This window comes from Bos grunniens, chromosome 4 (assembly GCF_055505025.1).
Source record: "Bos grunniens cultivar Pamir isolate PY7600 chromosome 4, Bosgru_T2T1.0, whole genome shotgun sequence".
In the NCBI taxonomy this organism is placed as follows: Eukaryota; Metazoa; Chordata; class Mammalia; order Artiodactyla; family Bovidae; genus Bos; species Bos grunniens.
The window spans coordinates 94,579,785-94,603,573 of NC_141168.1; the positions used below are offsets into that span (position 1 = coordinate 94,579,785).

Genomic DNA, 23,789 nt, shown 5'->3' on the forward strand with positions numbered 1-23,789 from the left:
CACACAAGTTGAAAATGATGGATGAAGAAAGGTTTTCATTTTGGTATTATTTGTATAGCAAAAACTAGAAATAACTCATGTATTAACACCATGAGGTTGCCTGAATTAACTATGATACACCCACACAATTGAGTAATATGCAGTAATAAAGGAGACAGAGGACTATCTTTCTGTACTGATATGAGAGAATTGTGGGATATGCTCTTGAAAAAAGCAAGTTACACAAGAGCATATGTATTACACAAGAGCATATATACTACACTTTTATATAAGAAATGCGGAAACATAGAGATTGCAAAAAGAACATTGAAAGGATGGACAAAAATGTAACAAAAACTGTAAATTATAGGGGCCAGAAAGGGGAAAGAGAGGTAGAAAGGCCAGGAGAGGCATCTAGGTTTAAGTTTTTAATACAGCTTTGACTTCCCTACCATTTAAATGCATTGCCTTACTTTTTTTGTTGTTGTTGTTAAGGAAGAGAAAAAAAGAAAAAGGACTCCTTAAAACTGAAAACAAGCTTAAGCAAAAATATGTAACTGCATAAGTGCATAACTGATAACAATCACAAAAACAGGTTGTTTTTTAAGTAACTTTAGAATATAGGTCTTCGACTGTACATCTTTAGGGACATATTCTACTGGGAAAACAAAAGATCACAAAGATACTTTTAACTTCCTTTAGTAGTTTTATCACTAATAATTATTTTGTAACTACCTCAGTTCAGCTCAGTTCAGTCACTCAGTCGTGTCCGACTCTTTGCGACCCCATGAATCGCAGTACACCAGGCCTCCCTGTCCATCACCAACTCCCGGAGTTTACCCAAACCCACGTCCATTGATTCGGTGATGCCATTCAATCATCTCATCCTCTGTTATCCCCTTCTCCTCCTGCCCCCAATCCCTCCCAGCATCAGGGTCTTTTCAAATGAGTCAGCTCTTTGCATCAGGTGTCCAAAGTATTGGAGTTTCAGCTTCAATATCAGTCCTTCCAATGAACACCCAGGACTGATCTCCTTTAGGATGGACTGGTTGGATCTCCTTGCAGTCCAAGGGACTCTCAAAAATCTTCTCCAACACCACAGTTCAAAAGCATCAATTCTTCTGTGCTCAGCTTTCTTTATAGTCCAACTCTCACATCCATACATGACCACTGGAAAAACCATAGCCTTGACTGGACGGACCTTTGTTGGCAAAGTAATGTCTCTGCTTTTTAATATACTGTCTAGGGTGGTCATAATTTCCTTCCAAGAAGTAAGTGTCTTTTTAATTTCATAGCTGCAATCACCATCTTCAGTTATTTTGGAGCCCAGAAAAATAAAGTCAAACACTGTTTCCCCATCTATTTGCCATGAAGTGATGGGACCGGATGCCATGATCTTAGTTTTCTGAATGTTGAGCTTTAAGCCAACTTTTTCACTCTCCTCTTTCACTTTCATGAAGAGGCTCTTTAGTTCTTTACTTTCTGCCATAAGGGTGGTATCATCTGCATATCTGAGGTTATTAATATTTCCCAAGGCAATGTTGATTCCAGCTGTGCTTCCTCCAGCCCAGCATTTCTCATGATGTACTCTGCATATAAGGTAAATAAGTAGGGTGACAATATACAGACTTGAGGTACTCCTTTTCCAATTTGGAACCAGTCTGTTGTTCCATGTCCAGTTCCGTTGCTTCCTGACTTGCATACAGATTTCTCATCAGGCAGGTCAGGTGGTCTGGTATTCCCATCTCTTTCAGAATTTTCCACAGTTTATTGTGATCCACATAGCCAAAGGCTTTGGCATAGTCAATAAAGCAGAAATAGATGTTTTCTGGAACTCTTGCTTTTTTGATGATCCAGCAGATGTTGGCAATTTGATCTCTGGTTCCTCTGCCTTTTCTAAAACCAGCTTGAACATCTGGAAGTTCACGGTTCATGTATCGCTGAAGCCCGGCTTGGAGAATTTTAAGCATCCCTTTGCTAGCATGTGAGATGAGTCCAATTGTGTGGTAGTTTGAGCATTCTTTGGCATTGCCTTTCTTTGGGATTGGAATGAGAACTGACCTTTTCCAGTCCTGTGGCCACTGCTGTGTTTTCCAAATTTGCTGGCATATTGAGTGCAACACTTTTATAGCATCATCTTTCAGGATTTGAAATAGCTCAACTGGAATTCCATCACCTCCCCTAGCTTTGTTCGTAGTGATGCTTCTCAAGGCCCACTTGACTTTACATTCCAGGATGTCCAGCTCTAGGTGAGTGATCACACCATCATGATTATCTGGGTCATGAAGATCTTTTTTGTATAGTTCTTCTGTGTATTCTTGCCACCTCTTCTTAATATCTTCTGCTTCTGTTAGGTCCCTACCATTTCTGTCCTTTATTGAGCCCATCTTTGCATAAAATGTTCCCTTGGTATCTCTAACTTCCTTGAAGAGATCTCTAGCCTTTCTCATTCTATTGTTTTCCTCTGTTTCTTTGCATTGATCGCTGAGGAAGGCTTTCTTATCTCTCCTTGCTATTCCTTGGAACTCTGCATTCAAATGGGTATATCTTTCCTTTACTCCTTTGCTTTTTGCTTCCCTTCTTTTCACAGCTATTTGTAAGACCTCCTCAGACAGCCATTTTTGCTTTTTTGCATTTCTTTTCCATGGGGATGGTCTTGATTCCTGTCTGCTGTACAATGTCATGAACCTCCGTCCATGGTTCATCAGGCACTCTATCAGATCTAGGCCCTTAAATCTATTTCTCACTTCCACTGTATAATCATAAGGGATTTTATTTAGGTCATACGTGAAAGGTCTAGTGGTTTCTCCACTTTCTTCAATTTCAGTCTGAATTTGGCAATAAGGAGTTCATGATCTGAGCCACAGTCAGCTCCCAGTCTTGTTTTGGCTGACTGTATAGAGCTTCTCCATCTTTGGCTGCAAAGAATATAATCAATCTGATTTTGGTGTTGACCATTTGGTGATGTCCATGTGTAGAGTCTTCTCTTGTGTTGTTGGATGAGGATGTTTGCTATGACCAGTGCGTTCTCTTGGCAGAACTCTATTAGCCTTTGCCCTGCTTCATTCTGTACTCCAAGGCCAAATTTGCCTGTTACTATTATAAAGCTTTATCATCAAAGACCATACAATGCAAAGAAAATCATTTTTTCCCAGGGGATACAAACTAGAGAACAAACTGTGTAGGTAACTGAAGAACTGAGAAGCAGAGAGGAGGTGATAAGGCAACCCAGATCGCTGAGACAGGAAGAAGCCATTCTAACTTGAAGCAAGAGACACAAAAGAGAAAAGGTAACGTTCCTGAGCCCAGAGGACCAGATGACACGTTAGAAACTAGAACTAACGTGACCTGTTCTCGGGACCTGGAGCTGCAGTGTGGAGACAGCTACATTCAGAGACATCTCCTAAGATACAGAGAAAAGGGTAGAAATACTGTGGCTTCTCCCCACCCACTGGTATCCCACAGGTGACTACTATTGGCTGGTTATGGAAGCTGCCAAGGTGAAGATTATGGAGCCAATCTGAGGATAAACAGGCTCAGGATGAGCATAGAAGCAACCAAATGTTATTCACCTTATCGGTAATGAAGCTTTTCAGTGTTAGGGGAAAAAAAAGAACCTTATAAAATCAAAGTTAGGTAAAATTGCTAATATTGTTAGTACTGAATTCAAGCTCTAAATATACACTCACAACTTTAAAGATGCATTTATTTTCTTGTTTCATTTATTGAAATGGCCTAGATGTAATTTCCCTCTAAGATTAAAAAAAAAAAACACACAACAAAAAAACAGACCACACTTAGACTGACATTTTGGTTCATAAGATCATTCTCTACTAAAAGGATTCAGGGCTCCTCCTGGGAGGAAATGTTGATTCTAGATCTGGGACAGAAAAGGTACAGACTGAGTCTGAGACATTTTGAGTTCAAGATATGGAGAAATGGGGACACTTGTGCAATATGGGGAGAGTGAAAACTGGAAGAGCTCACTCTGGAAATCGGTAGGAAGTTCCCCAAAAACTAAAAATAAAGCCTCTGTATGATCCGACAATCACACTTCTGCATACGTCTATCTGAAGGAAACAGAATCAGTAATCAAAGAGTTATCTGCACCTACATGTTTACTGTAGAAATATTCATAATAGCCAATACATGAGAGGGGTTCCCTAGTGGCTCAGATGGTAAACAATCTGCCTGTAATGCAGAAGACCTGTGTTGGGAAGATCCCCTGGAGAAGGAAATGGTAACCCACTCCAGTATTCTTGCCAAGAGATTCGCATGAACAGAGGAGCCTAGTGGGGTACAGTCCATGAGGTCACAAAGAGTTGGACATGACTCACGACTGAGTGATTAACACTTTCACTTTCATACGTGGAAATAACGTAAAGGTCCATAGACAAAGGGATGGATAAAAATATGTGGATATATATATATATACACACACACACACACAATGGAATGTTATTCAGTCATAAGAAAACAAGGAAATCCTACTATTTGCAAAAATATGGATGGACCTTGAAGTCATCCTGCTAAGAGAAGACAGAAAGACAAATACTGTATGATCTCACTTATATGGGTAGTTTTAAAAAGTTGAACTCACGGAAATGAAGAAAAGACTGGTTGTTACAAGGGGCTGGGGGGTAGGGAGAACTGAGATGTTGGCGAAAGGTTGTGCACTTTCAGTTGTAAGAGGAATAGGTTGTTAAGATGCAATGTACAGCTTGATGACCATAGCTACCAATACTGTAGTGTATATACTTGATACTTGCTTAGAGTCTGAATCTCTAGTATTCTCAACACACGCACACACATACACACACACACACACACACACACAACTAGGTAAGGTGCTACTTGTGTAGGGTCCTTACCACTGAGCCATCAGGAATGCCCAGTAAGTAACCTTACTGTAGTAATTATTTCAAAATACATATGTATATCAAATCATTATGTTGTATACCTTCAACTTACACAATGCTATTTGTCAACTGTATATCAATAAAATTAGCAAAAATAAAGCTAAATACTTGAAGATAGCCTTCAAAATTTAATGGAGTTATGTTAAAAACAGACAATAACTTGAAAGGGCTCCTTAGCAACAGTATTTAATACTAAATGTTGTCAAAAAGAATAATTTTATAGTTGATTTAAAATTAACTTCATAAAAATCCTCTAAAGCACAATTAAACTAAAAAAGGGAAAGTCCAGAAAAATTCATGTGCAATCGTTTGAATTAGATATTAAACCAACCCTTAAGAGGTGCATTCTGTCTCCTGTGATATAATTCAACACACCAGGCACAATGCATTCGAGCCCCAAGTGGATAATTTAAATCTCATCATATTTTGGATTTAACTTCCAATTCTTAAAAACTTTCAGGGTTAGATTTAAAATATGCTGAGAAGAAGACATGAGATAAACCCAGATAAATCCAAATCTGCTTTCTTCCATGAAAGAAATGAAACTCTAGATTGTTCTAGACTACACGAGGCTTCAAGGGCTTAACAACCATATGCAATGCATTGTCCCAGATCAGGTTCTGGTTTTGGACCAAGTGGGGATAACCTGGAGCTATCTGATTATGGCTCCATAGAAAATGAAATTTTAAATTATTGCTCATTTTCTAGGTGTAAAAATGGCTACATTCATTATGTAGGAAAATATGTTTACTTTTGAGCTGAATCCTGAAAATAATTAGAGGCATATTGTGATGTCTATATTCCTTTCAAATAATTATGAATAATTTTTTTACAGAGATATTTAGCATGATCCTTCATTACCTGACTCCAGTTTACTTCTCTATTTCATCTAGCCATAGGGTGAAATAATAAATATCACCTATTTCTTTACTATTATTTAAAAAATAGCTACTGTTGAGTCTTTCAGGAAAAGTAAATTTATTTTAACATATGACAAAACTCTTGCTTCAGAGCAAGAATATTTTTTAACCTGAGATTCTTGAATAGATGTCAAAATGTTTGAGAAGCGTGCATGTGTGTTTATGGAAATATACATTTTTCCTGGATGAATTTTATGTCTTTCATCAGGATGTCAGAGAGGCACGTGGCATTCCTAATGGATGCCAACACGCTTGCCAGTGTTACTTTATAATTCACTGCACTATACCCCCTAAAAGAACTTAAATGCTTAACTACGTTAAGGGTTTATAAAATAATCAGATCAAATTAAAATATTAAATGTGAAGCTCATAGTTTCTTTGCTGAACTTCTGGCCTCTTTACAGTATTTCCAAAACTGGTATTTCCACTTTTCCATTGCATGCTGAGGATAAAAGAAACTCTTGAGGGCTATTCCTCTGTATACATTCACATATGTCATAAATGTGTCTCGCTTTCAGACAATGAGGGAATGACAGTTGATTAAAGGATCTTGTCTTTGGAGGCTTTAGTGAAGAAGGGTCATTTAATCCTAAACCATTAGCTGGCTCATGTATCTGCCAGTAAAGCCTGAATATTTACTTGGTTTTGGATTAAAGTAAACTGCCGTGGACATGCTAAAGGCTGGAACACCAGAAGTGGTTCCTGTAGGAATAAGACTAGAGTTAGGGTGAGAAAGAAGGACATGGGCAGGGCTGGTCCTGTGGGCCCGCCACCTGAGCAGGAGCACAGCGTTCCATACTGAAAAGCACCTGGGGCCTGGTTTAATGCTTGGTGGTCAGTGCCTTGAAATTCTTAGCCAGTTTTCAACAAGGGGCCCCACATGTTATGCAGCAGGTCCTGCCTATGCGGCTTGGCCCAGGGCTTATCTCTGGAGCTGGCTGTAGCTCTGTTCAACTAGCTTCTTGCTCAGCTATTGCTACCCCCGGTTTCCTTCCTGCAGATAAGGGCTGGGGTTGGGGTGCTCCAGTTAACTGCAAAAGTACAAAAGCCATGAGCGAATCTGTACTAGGATGGGAGTGTGATAGGCGGGGAGGAAGGAAGACCTCAGTAGGGAGGAAAAAGTCCATCTAAACATTTAATTGTTACTGTCATGGCAATTTTATTCAATTTACATAACTTTCACTGACAATGCTCCGTCTTTAAATTTTTAGTAATTCCCCTTCTTCTACTGCCTCTGACATCCCTATATGAGAAGGGGCACCTCATCTGTTGATGGAAATAGTCTCAAGGATTTCCTGGACACCACAACTAACAATGGTGCTGAATGGTGCCGAATCCAGCAATTCTCTTATTTTTCTCTCTCAAAATTCAGAAGCACTGCTTTTCAAAATACAGTTGACAATTGTGGCAACATTTCCATGAGGCAGCATTTAAATGTTTGCCTATATCAACAGCGTTACACATTTTTTTTTTTGTCTCAAATTTGCAGTTGAGCAGAGCTGCTTAGTAGAACTGTGCCATGCACAGCCTGCTCAAGGGAACTCAAAGGCACTCAGAAACTACGATGACCATACATGTTCACAGGCCTCTCTCCTGGGTCTAGCCTCATCATGATGAATTCCAGTGAGTTGTTCAGCAGGGGAAGTGCTCATGATAAGCAGGGTAGACTTTGTTTCTTAATTTTTTCCATGATGGACAAACAGTAGCAACAATAACAACAATATTGATGTAGTTACATATGGGAACAGTACTTACAATGATAGTGTTACCATACCCGTAATGATTAATTATTATACATGAGAGACTGATTTGAACACTTACTCTATTTTATTCAATGCTGCCTGAGAAGTACCTACTGAAATATCCATGTCCTTGGAATCCTTGCTGTAGGTACTGAATTATCCTCTATTTATAAAAGAGAAAACTGAGACAAAGTGAAATGAATTGCTAGGTAGGTACTAGGTTATGTACCTAGTAACTGACAGAGTAGGAATTTTACCTACCACACACCAGTCAATCATTGGGTCCTATACATAGATTATTCCTAGATATTTATCAGCATTTTCATCTTCATTCCATGACTATCACTCCCTGTCCCTAGGCCTTATCAGTTTTTTTTTGCCTAAACTATTTGAAAATCCTCTTCTTTCCCCATTTGGAACCTTGTCATCTTCTAGGGCATTCTCTACTACTTTGCCAAGGTGACCTTTTCTAAAGTATGTATTTTATTATATCTTTTTAATAACTCTCCTTTGCTTCCAGATTTCTTAAAAATAAATCTAGTAACTCCCATAAAAGTTATCACCTCAAACAGCCATAAGAAATCCAAGCTCTGAGTGTGATGTTTATAGTTTCCCTAGCATGGGGATTCTCTCCCCGTCATGCTGATAAATGGGATGTCCTTAAATCCCACTGTCATCATGTCCTGCCTTCACTTGCCCACTCTTCTCGGGCTCAGCTCAGACACCACCTCCTCTGTGAAGGCTGTCCCTGAGTTAGGTGTTCCCTTATCTTTTCTCCCATATTGCTTATTGCTCTATTTTGCTTATTTTCCTATCTGTGCAGACTTCTAGAATAGATAATCTACAAGATTCATGACTGTATCTTGTTCATTATACTGTATGCCCAACATCTAAAACAATACCTGGAGTACAGAGTAAGTCCAACATATTTGTGCTGAAAAAAGGCATGAATTTATGACTCCAAGGGCTGGTCACTACTTCTGATTCTTAAACTCTATTGGACTACAAGGAGATCAGACCAGTCAATCCTAAAGGAAACAACCCTGAATATTCATTGGAAGGACTGATGTTGAAGCTGAAGCTCTGAGAGTTTGATCACCTGATGAGAAGAGCCACGTCACTGGAAAAGACCATGATGCTGGGAAAGAATGAAGGCAGGAGGAGAAGGGGGTGACACAAGATGAGACGGTTAGATGGCATCACCGACTCAATGGACATGAGTTTGCGCAAACTCTGGGAGATGGTGAAGGACCGGAAGCCTGGCGTGCTGTACTCTATGGGGTCACAAAGAGTCAGACATGACAGAGCGACTGAACTGAACTCAACTGAAGCTCTATGGAGAGGAGAAGGGACAGGAGGAGAAGTAGAGTCAAGAAGAAGAACCTCACTGTGTGGTGTACACTCATAAGGACTGTTGTCTTATTCTCTCTGGTCCTCACAATATCCTGGAGTAAATATTATGATTCTGACATACAGGAGGGAGAAAGTTCAGAGGCATTATACTACCTGCCCATGGTCACAGAGTTGGGACTCAAATTCTGATTTATATCCCTCAAAAGCCCACATCCTTTCCACTGCTACTAATGATGCCTTGACAAGTTTCACCACCAATGAACAGAAAGCATGTTTTCTAATTAAGGCTGAAACTTATTTGAAACAGTATTTTCTAAGGAATTTGTAATAAAGCTTTTTTTTGCCAGACTATTTGAACAATGGTTGCCATAAGATGACCAGAGACGCATGGGAAATGACATAATCAAGCTGACATCTGTAGACCAGGTTAGATTAGATCAAGCCTGTAAAGGCCTTTGAAAGGCTGCTTTATAAAATGACTTATATTGCATAGTTAACAGGTAAGAGAGTTTACAGATTTTTTTCCCTAATTTGTTAGACGTGAAGGTAATTTGCATTTTTCTCCAATGATCAGTTTTTTCCTTTGTTACTTATTGTGTAGCATTGATGTAAGAATTCAACCACTTCAAAGTAAGCTCTGTATTTGGATAAGCTCTTAAGAACAGGGATCAAGTTTAAAGCAGGGGACTTTCATCTTACCTGTTATTATTACATGTTTATATTCTAGTAAGTAGATACAAAGAACAGACTATTTTACTATTTCATCAGACCAATGATTGATTCAGACCAGAATTCTGATGCCAAAAGAAAACCCACTCAATGGGCCATGGCAGACCGAGGAAGGGGCATCGCTGTTTGCCCTGAGAAACATCTTAATGATCACCTGTATCTCTTGCAGGCTCTTGCTATTAACAAATTACCCAAATCCTTTAAAATATGACATACATTATTCAATTTTCTGTGTTATTCATAAAAGATGGAAAGCAGAAAGACATAAATAAAAGCATCAGAATCATGTAATCAAATCACTTAGAACAAAACATCTATTATGTTTGGTGTCCTTCTGGTTTCTCTTTCCACGTATTTTTCCAAAGTACGTCTTTTCTAAAACTATCTTAACGCCCTCTCTAGGTCAGTTAATTTTGATTTGGCAATATACCATGCTTATTACCATGCATTCAATATTCTTCTACAAAACCACTATTTTAATGATTTCATTGTATTTCATCACACGATTTTGTCATTTTACCAGTTCAGAATTTCTGAGCGTTTGCTGTCCCATCCCATACCTGCATGCTCAGTTGTGTCTGACTCTCTGCAACCTGACGGACTGTAACCCAACAGGCTCCTCTGGCCATGGAATTCTCCAGGCAAGAACACTGCAGTGGGTTGCTATTTCCTTCTCCAGGGGATCTTTCCCACCTAGGGATTGAGCCCCCATCGCCTGCATCTTCTGCATTGGTAGGTGGGTTCTTTACCACTGAGCTACCCAGGAAGCCCCAATGAGCATTTACATTCTTTCAATTATTTTGTATATTTAATGCTGAAAAATCACCTTGTAACATATCTTTGAGCATATCCATCAATATTTTCCTTGTATAATACCTAGTACTTTTGCATACTGCTTATTATTTCTGGTTTATATCATCTGTGCTGTTTCCTAAGTATATATTATCAGAATCAACTACACATTTGATGTAGATATGACTATGTATACTTTAGCAGAATATCTTCTTAGTATTTTAGAGATCCAGTCCCTGAAATAGTTATGATGGACTTGTACTTCGATAGTTAAGTTCTAAGGCAGTATAATTAGAACAATGCCTGGAAAATGTTGATACCCAATAAGTATTTGTTCATGTGTTAATTAGATTAAAAGAAAGTGGCAAATGACTGGAAAATTAGCTCTTTCACTATGCCATGCTTATCATAGGTTTCTTTATTAATTATTATTTTCTACGTATTTTGTGAGAATCTATACTCTTGTCTCTGGGCTTCCCAGGTGGCGCTAGTGATAAAGAACTCACTTGCCAATGCAGGAGACATAAGAGATAAGGGTTGGTTCCCAGGGTCTGGAAGATCCCTTAGAGGAGGGCATGGCAGCCCTCTGCAGTATTCTTGCCTGGAGAATCCCATAGACAGAGGAGCTAGGTGGGCTACATTCCATGGGGTCACAAAGAGTAGGACAAGACTGAAGTGACTTAGCACACACACTCTGTCCCCAATTCTTTGATTAGTTAACTTCTTTAAGTAGTTTAGTGGGAGGCAAATCAGCTCGTACAATATGATGTGATCATGTTTATAATGGGAGTAGAAAAGATGTCATCAGGGAAACACAAAGGAAAACAATAATGTACTACTACTCTAGACACGGGAAAGAACATCTAAAGTAACCAAAGGACAAACACCACCTAATATTGGACAAGAGGGGAACTTCCCTGGCAGTCCAGTTGTTAAGACTCTGCTTTGCAATGCGGGGGCCGTGATTCAATCTTTGGTCGGGAAATTAGGATCCCACATGCCACAAAGGCCATGTGCCACAAACACTAAACCTGCATGCCATGGAGCCCAAGTGTCACCACCAGAAAGCTTGCAAACCACAGTGAAGATCCTGCGTGCTGCAACCAAGACCCGACCAAGCCAAAGAAATATTTAAAAACATACTGGAGAGGAAGGGCACCAAATGGAATTCTCCAAAGCATTGGTGGCAGTATAAAATGGTGTAAACGTGAAGATTTATCAGTATTTCTACTAAAGGTAAATATCTGCATACTTTTTGAATGAGCAATTCACTTAGAAATACACTCAAGAGAAATGCATACATATGTCACCAAAATGCATGCACAAGAATGTCCTCATGAGCCCTATTCTTAACAGCTAGAAGTTGGCAATGATACTGAACTCAATGAACCACACAATAAAAACATACACTGTGTATATTTCACAGTGTAATATCAGACAACAATATGAAGGAGTAAGCTACTGCTACATGCAAAAATATGGACTACTCTTAAAAATTGGAGTAATAAAATATAGTCAGATAAAATATAAATACTGTTTAACTGTGTGTGTGTATATATACATATATTGTTAAATATAAATACAATTAAATACACACAGTTAAATATTCCATGGGACACAACTATATGGTCATCCCTCGGTATCTGCAGGGGATTTGTTCCAGGATACCCCCTGTCAAAACCAAAACTGAAAAATGCTCAAGCCCCTATTTGAAATGGCATAGTATTTGCATACAACATACATATACTCTCAGGTTTCCCAGGTGGCTCAGTGGTGAAGAATTCATCTGCCAATGCAGGAGACACCAGTTCAATTCCTGGGTCAGGAAGATCCCCTGGAGAAGGAAATGGGATCCCACTCCAGTATTTTTGCCTGGAGAATTCCATGGACAGAGGAGCCCAGTGGGCTACAGTTCATGGGTTCGCCAAGAGTTGGACACAGCTTAGTGACTGAGCACACGTGAACACATGCACACACCCTCGTTATTTTGAATTATCTCTGGATTAGTTATAATACATAATACAATGCAAATGCTATGTAAATAGTTGCTGGCCCGCAGAAACTTCAAATTCTGCTCTTTGGAACTTAATGGAATTTTTGAAAGTATTTTAAATCTGTGGTCGATTGAATCCATGAATGTGGAACCTGTGGATTTTGTGGACTAGCTGTGCTAAAAATACATTTATCAGAAATTATTTCCTAAAACTGGCAACCTTACTGACAAAAAAACACTGCAACAAAGATGCAAGATATCGAAGAGTACACACCACATAATCACACCTGCACAAAATCCTAAACCAAGCAAAAACGGTTTCAAGGTATTGTGAGTCTAGTTAGTGATACTTTTGGAGACAAAGTGTGACTGGAAGTGGACACTAAGGTGATTTGGGAATGGGTAATGGTCTATTTCTTAATCAGGGTAGGTGATACCAGTATTTACTTTGTAAAAAATGAGCTAGCTGCACGTTCAGATCTGCTTATGTTTAGAACGCATGCTATACAAAACTAGTTTTTGGGTTTTTTTTTTGAGTCATCATCCTATTTATGTACCACAGACTGCTACCCTGGAGGTAATGTTGAGAGTGGATTACAAGGAGCTAGGCTGTTGTTAAGAGGCAGATGAACTGATCTGGAATAGAGATTTGAAATGAGGCCATGATCTAATTATAGAGAAGGAAGGGTAGAGTGTGCATTTGTTATTGAAGATGGTAATATTGGCAAGACATCTAACTCCACATTCAGAAAGAATGAAGAAATCTAGAAATACTCCCATGTATTCGGCAGAGTGTATATATATATTAAGTGAAGTGGTCTCCCTCATTGCAGGCAGGTTCTTTACCATCTGAGCCACCAGGGAAACACCACGTCTATTAGGTGAAGTCGTCAGGTTTCCATTTATGGCTGAAGTGTTGGTGCACTGCATGACCCTAAAGGGCTATATTCAAATCTTAAGTATCACAGATTCATATATTTATTATGAAAAATTTCTGGCAAATGATAACCAAAAAAAACTAATTTTAACAAAATCTGTATATTCGAACTTTTTTTTTTCTGAAAAATAAAAGTAAAGTAGAAGAGGCATGCTCTTTTAATTCCCACAATGTTCCACTTGAGCTGGTGGTAGCTCTGATGAGAGGCCTAACACCCAGAATGAGAACAGAAGAGGAGAATGCTCACATAGGTCGGTGGGAAGAGAAATGAGCAATGAGCTTAGTTTTCAACCATTATACCTGAAGTTCATGGAATGTTCAGTTAGAAAGGCACAAAAGGAAGCTGAATACAGGGAGAGGAGTTGCAGAAGTCTTGTCTGGACTGGCAATGTAAATTTGTAAGTCATCAAATTATAGGAGTTAATTGTCACTAAGCAAAGATCAGCCAGCAAGAATTGGGAGTAAGAAGCCAAGAGTTTGAACAGCTCTGGCATCTAAAGAAAGAATGAGAAGCAGTGTGAAGAAGGCTAAAGATGGCACAGCAAAACAAGTATGGGATAAAAATTAGGAATGAATGGCGAAGTGAAACTCTGTGGATATGGACTGAAAAACACATTTGGTCTTGGCAAGTAGGAACCCCTTAGTGAGGGCAAATTCAGTGATGTGGCCATCTCAGAGAAATAATGTAGACTGGAGTCAATTAAGCAGGTTGAAAAAGGATTAGGAAGTAGAAATATTTTTTTTTTAATCTCGAAGTTCGGTTATGATCAGAAAGATACAAACAGTGATAGGAGGAACTTTCAGAACAAATGGGGTGGTGGCTTTTGCTTGCTGGTATTGTTTTAAGCTGAGAGAAACTCCGGCATGCTCTATAGTGATGAAAGTCAATAGCTGAAGAGACTGAAATGCAAGTCTGAGGGCTGGCTCAGACTTGGTAAAAAAAAAAAAAAAAAGAAGTAATTTAGACCCAAAATATAAATGAAAACTTGGCTCTGATTATGACATGGGGCGCTTCATACTCTGAGTGGGCCTAGAGTGGATGCATTTGATAATGTGTGGTAAGAAAGACAGAAGTGGAGAGAATTCCACTTCTAAAGCTTCTATATAATATTGTCTGGAAGCTTATGCGCTATAAGTGAGGAAGAGAACACAAAATGGATGGCGAGTGAGTTTTTAAAAAGTAGTAAAAGTATAAAGGAATTATGTAGGCGAGAAGGAGACTAAAATGATCAAGCAAAATAAGATCTGAATTGCTGAGGGACATTCCCCAACACCTGAACTGGGAGGTCATCCGCTTTCATGAACACCAAAACCCCTAGTGGTGTCATCGTTTCCAGAAATGCTTAGCAACTCTGAACATAAGGTGAACTGTGATCCTTGGTGGGATATTCTGTGTATGGAGACATAAGCACTTCCAAGTGGGCTGAGGCATTCTCAGGGGAGTGGTTGAAATGATGTCCCTGGAGTGCAGAGGAAAGCGAAGCCACTTAGAACCTGCGGGGTATGTGGGCGGGGAGGGGGGATTGTGTAGAGAGACTGGAGATCACAACATGATCAGAGGAAGCATCGTGGGAGTAGGCTGTGTGAGAGTGCAGGAGACAAAGGATGCTGTGGTCAGATTGTAAGCCTTGTCAGAGATTTTGGAGATGGAGTTGTTCCAACTAATCATATGTTCCAACAAATGGCCCCAGGAGTTACTGATGAGGTGATCTGAGACTTTCCTCCAATATCTTATATCTCTAGAGACATGAAAAATTAGGAATGATATTTAAAATGATTCCTCTAAACTTAGAAAATATTTTCAGTGACCAAAGAAAGATTCAATAACATTCCACTGACAAACAATAATTCATCATGGGTTGTTCTATTACACTTGCTAAACTAAGAAGGTGGATAAAAACTAGTTTTGACATTCATTTCAAAGATAAGGCTCAAAATAAAATATCTGAGACTTATCCACTGGATACTTGGAAAACAATGACTAAAAAGACCATTTCATTTAAGAAAGTTCAAATATAGATGATATTTCTTAGTAGTAAACTGAAAATAGGTGAAAGAATAAAAGCCTGAATGAACCTTTTCTGGGGCTGTCAGTGAAATGCGTCACCTCCATTATAACGGCTATTGAACAGTTATGACAAAAGTTGTTGAGACACCGCCATGGAGGGCTGATGAACATTTGCATGTGCACATGGGAATCAGAGGCTGGAAGGTGGTGCTCCCTTCCAGTTTAGGAGACTGAGAAAAATCCTATAGCTACTCTCACACTCCTAGGTGAGGACACTAGGGAAATCTGCCATCCACAAGGCAGAATGCCTGCCATAAAGGAACTCGGAATGAAGCAGACATTCCAAGGGTCCCTCCACAAAGGGAGTTACGCCTTGTCCTTGTTCATACACACATACTCAGCTCAAATACTCAGAGTGAAGAACTACTTCTTCAGTCATCCTGATTAATATCAACTAAACCATATGTCCCCAAACTGAGAAACTTGTTTGGGAAAATAGTTGTATAAGGGTCAACCTCACAGCTACAAATCAACATTGACACAAGCAGCTGTGAGTTCAGGATGGGAGTTATGATGGAATTTACCAACCTGGTATAAGTTCACTTAAGGTCAACAGAACATTTTTCTGTAATTCGGTAAAGAATTATTTCCATGGAAGCATATCCTCAAATTCATCTTGCCTAGATTTTCTATCTACCACTGATAAATCAAAGAATCTTGAAATATTAAGAAGGGTATTTGAAAACATCTATTCCTCTTCCTCTCCTTTTCCTCTTAAGAAAGTAAAAGTTAGGAAAGTTAAACAGCTTCTTAGGGTCATGGCATGAGTTAGCAATGATTTGGTATAAGAGAAAATTTTAATGTGTAAGTATGTATTACTTTGGTGCTCATCAACATAAAGTCATTATTTGTAGCACTGTGAATAGTGGAGGATAAATAAAAAGGAAACTGGCTATTTGGGCTTGAAATGTCTTATTTGTTTTATTTGTGCCACAAACTCTCAACTGGAATGCTCACAAATTATAATGTTTTGGTTAATTGTTTGACCCAAAATACCTTTTTTTTCCATTCTTCACGCTGAAAAGATTTTCTTCCAGAGGCTAGGGTATTTTCTGGCCTTCAAAAGAAGACTATGTTGTATCTAAACAAATAATATCATGTCTGAAACTTTTTACTTTTTGTGTCCTGCCATGCCCTTTTCATGTTCTTTCTGATCTTGTTTAATGTGCCTTCTCATCCTGGGAACTCAGTGCATAGATGATGCTTGGGTACCCCCTTTCCACATGTAACTTTAAAGGCACATGAGCCTAGGCTCCATCAGTGCTCCTCCAATCCAGCTGCTGCCCATTGAATTTAGTTGTGAGCTTATTAACATGGAAATAATTAGGCAGGAGACTCCATGTGAAAAATGCATGCCCATAAAGACTTAACTTTCTGCAGTTAAGTCTAGTACTCAGCATTCAGAACACAATTTGAGACTAATCTCTCCCTCTCTATTCCAGTGAAAATGTAGAATTCACATTGGGTGGCTTTTTAGTTATTTTAATTTTGTTTTTTCACTTTTAAGGTATCAAATGGAGAGAAACTCAATAAAACTAATCAATGCTAAAATTCCAATAATAATTAAATTCTTCAATATTTACCCATTTCAGAATAATTTGCAATTTAGCAGGTAATTTGTGAAAGGCAAATGTTTAATTCTAAGAAAGAAATCTCTCAAATTTGAGACACCAACACAGCCAGAAGGGTTGATGTTTGAAAAAAATACAATCCACAGCCTAATTTTCAGGTCAGCTCTCATCTTGTTGATCCTCAGAATGATGGGTCTGAATGCTAGTTAATATCTACCAACAAATTCAGGTACTCATTTATTCCTATCCTTAGCACAGAAGAGATTTAAGTCTACTTTTAAGGAAAGATATTATCTATTCTAAAATATATAACTTAGCACTGAGGAAGGTAAAGGACATAAGGGAGAGCCAAGAGAGAGAATGAAACAAAAGGCAAAATTGCCAAGTACTATGATGTCCTAAGAATCTGCCTGACAATGCAGGAGACACAGGAGACCAGCGAGCATTTGATCCCTGGGGAGGGAAGATCCCCTGGAGGAGGAAATGGCAACCCACTCCAGTATTTTTGCCTGGGAAATCCCATGGACAGAGGAGCCTGCCAGGATACAGTTCACGGGGTCACAGAGTCAGACAGGACTTAGCAATGAGTGCACACACACATGATTTCTTAATATCATTCATTAATGTATCCATTCACTCACTCATTCATTCATTCACAAAAGTAAGTACCCTCCATTGGTCTGCAGTGGTGGCTATGGAATGACAGAGTCCTGCTGCTTGCTTCCTTCCGGCGTCTATCCTAATTGGTGCCTATGCCTTCTATTGATTTCATATTTTGAATGTTACTCCCAAGTTCTGGGTGTATAAGAGAGAGAAAACAAACATGGAACCTCCCTCACAGGATTCTAGCCTCTCAAACAGATAGACATGGACATGAACTGCAAGAGAGTATAGCAAAATCCAGTATAAGGTATTACAGAAACAAAACCTTAAAAAAAACAACCCACAAGAATAAAACAATAGCAAGAGAAACTGAACAGCAGCGTGAGTTGACAAGATAAGAAGACATCAATTGTGAATGGCTTTGTTACATTTACAAACAAGTTTGAACTTGATCCTTACTGGACTTTAGGGGCTTCCCTGGTGGCTCAGATGGTAAAGAATTTGCCTGCAATGCAGAAGACTTGGGTTTGAATCCTGGGTCAGGAAGATCCCCTGGAGAAGGGAATGGCAACCCACTCTACTATTTCTGCCTGGAGAATCCCACAGACAGAGGAACCTGGCAGGCGACAGCCCATAGAGTTGCAAAGAGTCGGACACGACTGACTGACTAACACTGCTTCACTTACTGGATTTTAAGAACAGGAATAAAGTTGGTAGAGCTGCATGTTGCAGAGATATCTCTGGCTGAAGTATTGAGCATTGCCTGCTGCCCCCAGCTGGTCAGAGCCCACCAGTCAGGACTCATCTGTACAGAGGCCAGTTCTGGAAAGCGAAGGGGTTAATGCTGGGATCTTTGAAGCTAGAATGCCAGGGTTCAAATCCTGACTCAGAATGAGGAGCTGTCTATCTGTGGGCAAGACACTTAAGCTTCTCTTTGCTTCAATTTCATAATCTGTAAAATGGGGCTGAGTCTCTACCTTATTAAGTAGCTGTGAGGAACAAAACATATAAGTAAATAATACAAGTGAAACACTCAGAACATTGCCTAGCACATATTACTACTCACTGGGGGCTTTACACACAACTTTTCTCATCCTTATGACAACAACACTTCAAGGGACGGATGATTATCACCATCTTGCCATATTCATAATCTCTCATGATATCTTTCACAGCAATCATTTTTAGGTCCAGTAAAACTTTTTTTTTTGGCTAATCCTCTCTCGTTGTCCCTATTCTGATTGCATTTGGTGATTAACAGTAATCTTAACATTTTGCTTTCCTTTTTTTTATCAGCATGCATTTGAAGTTTCGGTTACTATGGTGTGGTTTATGCTGACTTTCTAGACTGAGTCTCAATATGCCATCTCCTAAGAGATGGGGCCTCTCCTTCTTAAAAAAAAAAAAAAAAAAGAAGAAGAAGAAGTGATGTTAGCACCTCCTACGTGTCTAAAGCAAGGGAAAGAAGATAAGGTCTGTGCAGTCTGCCATGGAGCATTTCAGGCCACAAAAGTAGAAGGAAGCGCTGCTGATGCTACCAGCAGAGTGGCCTTCTCTGACCTGAAGGTTTATGCAACTTTTGCAGAAGGGAAGGAAAAAAATGACCTGGTTGAGCTAAGACTTGCCAAATTCTGGGTGATGCTGAAATAAGTATTTCAACAGACAAAATAGGAGGATATTTGTCTATGAAATTTGGAAAACATCTGTGGGAAAGGGACTGGTGAAGCGCCCATGTTTTCCTATATTTGTCCGAAGGAAAAACAGAGCTGTATGTAGATACCACATACTTTGTAACAGGCTTTGGTGGAACCAGATGGCTTTATGTCACTGTGCTTGGACATAAAGAATGTGCCAAGATGTTATTAGGAATGTTAGGAAATTGAAAACAATTTTTACGATCCACCTTTTCTCTGTGACAAGAAGCACAACCAGAGTCACTCAACACTTCGAGGAAAACACTTAGAACTTTGAGTTGCTGCTTGTGAGTAGACCAGACCAGCTGGTACCCTCCTTAATTTGCTCACACTCAAGATGAGAGCAGAGTTTGGAAAGAAGTCTCTCCAAACTCTGCCTCCAACACAACACCAGAGTCTGCTCATTCTGTTTTGCTTTCTGTGGTTTCAGGTCTACTGTACCTTAAAGGTTTTCACTTCTCTAACTGCCCCATTTGATTTGAAGCTTTCTTATCTGTTTTTTCTTCTCCATCTTTGTCCTTGATATTATCTCTTGGTTCCTTTTTTGTAGAGGAGGGGCAACTAAACTCAGAATTGCACTTTCCACTCTGCTGTCCAGCTCAGGATCATGGAATTATAGCCAAATGTGGTACACTGGACAGATGGAGAATTGAAGAAGAAACCTAAACTTAATTCTGGGTGCCAGGTCATTACTCTTAGACAATCTTTGAGGCCCCTGGAAACCAAGTTCTTGGTTGCTGTATTGCAGAGGCCATGCCAGCTTCAATATCCTCTATCCCCAAAACCATAATAAATGTTTCCTCTGCAGTGATTATTTAGCTAACATTTTTCCATCCTATCAGGGACAAGTTGCTTCTCCAAGGAGATTATTCAGATAGCAAACCCCCAGATATTCAGGAGACTCAGTACCACACTCTTTAGTTATCTGGTAAACCCTGAGGCTACCAAAGGGAAGGCCGTGTGCTCTGTTAAAAATTTTTGGACTCTACAGAGAGAAAAAATCTGCGTTCTATTTCAAATGGCCATTCTATTTCGAATGGCCTCTGCTGAGACCATTCGGAGAAGGCAATGGCACCCTACTCCAGTACTCTTGCCTGGAAAATCCCATGGACGGAGGAGCCTGGAGGGCTGCAGTCCATGGGGTCGCTGAAGGCCGGACACGACTGAGCGACTTCACTTTCACTTTTCACTTTCATGCATTGGAGAAGGAAATGGCAACCCACTCCAGTATTCTTGCCTGGAGAATCCCAGGGACGGGGAGCCTGGTGGGCTGCTGTCTATGGGGTCGTACAGAGTCAGACACGACTGAAGTGACGCAGCAGCAGCAGCAGCTGAGACCATTAGCAAGTTATTTTAAAAATTATTATTAGAAGTTTTAATAAACATTTACTGAAGTATGATAGATATGAGGCATGAAAAGAGTAACGAAATTTCCCAAAGTGAACATCCCTATGTAATACCCAGATCAAAAAAGAAGACATAGCCAGCCCTGCAGGTCTCCACATGCCATTCCCTCCAATGTCCTCGACATTTCAAGACACTGAAATGTAACCAACATCAAACACTGCAGATTCCTTGAGCTCGTGCTTTACCTTCTTAAATCTCAGGTTCTTCATATGTAAAATTGGGAAAATAAGAGTAAAATGTAAGGTCTAAAGGAGATAATCAATAGAAAGTGCTCAGACAGGATTGTGTATTTAGTAAGCTCTTAGATGCCTGTTCTTAGAACTTGACTGATAATTATTTTCCTACTTGTTTTAGATTGGCCCATCACTTGCCTATCTGGTGCATGGAGCAGGTTCCATCTCCTTCCAAAGACCAAAAGTTACTTTCCACAACCTTCCAGGTTTTCCACTTGGCCAAGAAAAGTAATGTGTGGCAACTTGTGGGAAAAAACACACAAAAAAGTCAACATAAACACACACATGGACAAGGGGGTCGATCTTGGAAAAGCATAGGCAGTTGTCAAAACACATTTGACTAGTGAAACAAAGAAGAAAAACAGAGTGGGAATAAGGGTTTTTTGGGGTAGGAAGTGAGGGGAGAGGATCAGACAGGGGCTTCCAAAACCAGAGACACTAAATCCAAACAAGTAGCCATGAGAAGTGTAGCCATGAAAAGGTCTGATGCTTCTGGGGCATCAGTGCGGACTCGGGACACAGGATGCTGGGGGAAGCTCAGTGTACCACCTTACTTTTAGGAATGGGTACTTTCACCATGGAACTTCTCCTGAGAACTTAGCCCCAAGCTACCTTGACAATAACATCAATCCAGAGGTGTAGATTAGCAGCTAATAGGCTCTGCCTTGGCCTCTGGCCATCAAGAAATTTCTTTCATCTTGTCTTTGTATCTCTCAGACCTTGCCTGGTCTCTCTTTATTCTAGTTAACATGCCTCCTCACCAAGTCATGGTCCCCTAGCACAGAGGGAGACATTTTTTGGCAACATAGTAGTTTGCTACTATACCTACTATACCTACTGTATAGCATAGGGAACTCTGCTCTATGTTATGTGACAGCCTAGATGGGAGGGGAGTTTGGGAGAGAATGGATACATGTATATGTATGGTTGAGTTCCTTTGCTATCCACCTGAAACCATCACATTGTTAATTGGCTGTACTCCAATATAAAATAAAAAGTTAAAAAAAAAAGTCATTTGTTCTTTTGGAAATCCTATTTTATACTTTTTCCCTAGATTCTGTCCCAGATTAGGAAATTGGTTTAACAGTTGACAAGTATCACAGATTAATGGAAAACATATAACCCTGCAATGAAAAGGCACTCGACAAGGGTCCACTTCCTCAACCTGGCTTTCCACTAGACTCTGAATAACAGCATAGAAACATGTAGAGAGTGCTGGCTTAGGAACCCAACATATCGGGGTCTGAAATCTGGGTCTGTACTGTGATCTTGAGTAAGTTTTGCAACTTTTCTAAGTCTTAAACTCCTTTTTTATGAAATAGGGTTAATAATACTTATACACTACCATTGTGAAGCTAAATGAAATCATTTAGCTAGAACATCTGGCTCAGCATCAAGAACAGAGTAGAAAATAAATATAACAATTCTTAATAATAGTCTTAACAAATCTTCCCTGTATTCTAAATTAGCTGTGTTTTGTTGATATTCCTTTAGGTAGAACTACTACTACTACTAATAATAACAGCAAGTATTTAATGAGCCTTTAACAATGTGTTAGATACTGTTCAAAGCAGAGTCTTATTTAAACCTCATAATTACTCTCTGAGTTTGGTGACATAATTTTACCTTACCTGTGAATTCTACAGGTAAGAAAACAAATCAAGCCACTTGCCAAAAAAGTCCTATAGAAGGAAAGGGTGGAATGAGTTTTGAACTCAAAAGTTTGACTCCAGAGCCCATGATCTTAACCATGTATCATTTGCTTCTCCACCTTTTCTGTTTACAGAATCAATCTGAGACCTGTCCAACATATCTGTAACTGCTTTAAAAAATATATATATGCAAATGATTTTTTTCAAAGTGCTTGAGTTCAAGGTTTTCAGTCCAGCACACTTGCCAAACACATGTGAATTGGATGTGAGAGGACAGTCAGATCAGATCAGATCAGATCAGTCACTCAGTCATGTCTGACTCTTTGCGACCCCATGAATCGCAGCACACCAGGCCTCCCTGTCCATCACCAACTCCCGGAGTTCACTCAGACTCACGTCCATCGAGGCAGTGATGCCATCCAGCCATCTCATCCTTTGTCGTCCCCTTCTCCTCCTGCCCCCAATCCCTCCCAGCATCAGAGTCTTTTCCAATGAGTCAACTCTTCACATGAGGTGGCCACAGTACTGGAATTTCAGCTTTAGCGTCATTCTTTCCAAAGAAATCCCAGGGCTGATCTCCTTCAGAATGGACAGGTTGGATCTCCTTGCAGTCCAAAGGACTCTCAAGAGTCTTCTCCAACACCACAGTTCAAAAGCATCAATTCTTCGGCGCTCAGCCTTCTTCACAGTCCAACTCTCACATCCATACACGACCACAGGAAAAACCATAGCCTTGACTAGACGAACCTTTGTTGGCAAAGTAATGTCTCTGCTTTTGAATGTGCTATCTAGGTTGTACCTGGGGTTAAATAGTTCACATTTATTTTCATTTGTGTTTTCCTAACACTTCCTCCTCAAAATTTTAAATTACAAACAGTAAATGACATTTTAAAATATCTGCCTAAATCCCATGGACGGAGGAGCCTGGTAGGCTGCAGTCCATGGGGTCGCTAAGAGTCAGACACGACTGAGCGACTTCACTTTCACTTTTCACTTTCATGCATTGGAGAAGGAAATGGCAACCCACTCCAGTGTTCTTGCCTGGAGAATCCCAGGGACGGTGGAGCCTGATGGGCTGCCGTCTATGGGGTCGCACAGAGTCAGACACGACTGAAGCGACTTAGCAGCAGCAATGGCATTCTTTCATGAAATAAGCACAATTTTTCAACAAGTTTGGTTTTTAAGGATTGTCTTCTA

General features: G+C 39.7%; 1 protein-coding gene across 14 annotated transcripts in view; it reads right to left on the bottom strand.

The window, feature by feature from the left end:
* AHR (aryl hydrocarbon receptor) overlaps window positions 1-23,789 on the bottom strand; it is a 503,901-nt gene that overhangs the window by 134,761 nt on the left and 345,351 nt on the right. The gene's annotated exons all lie outside the window — the stretch shown is intronic.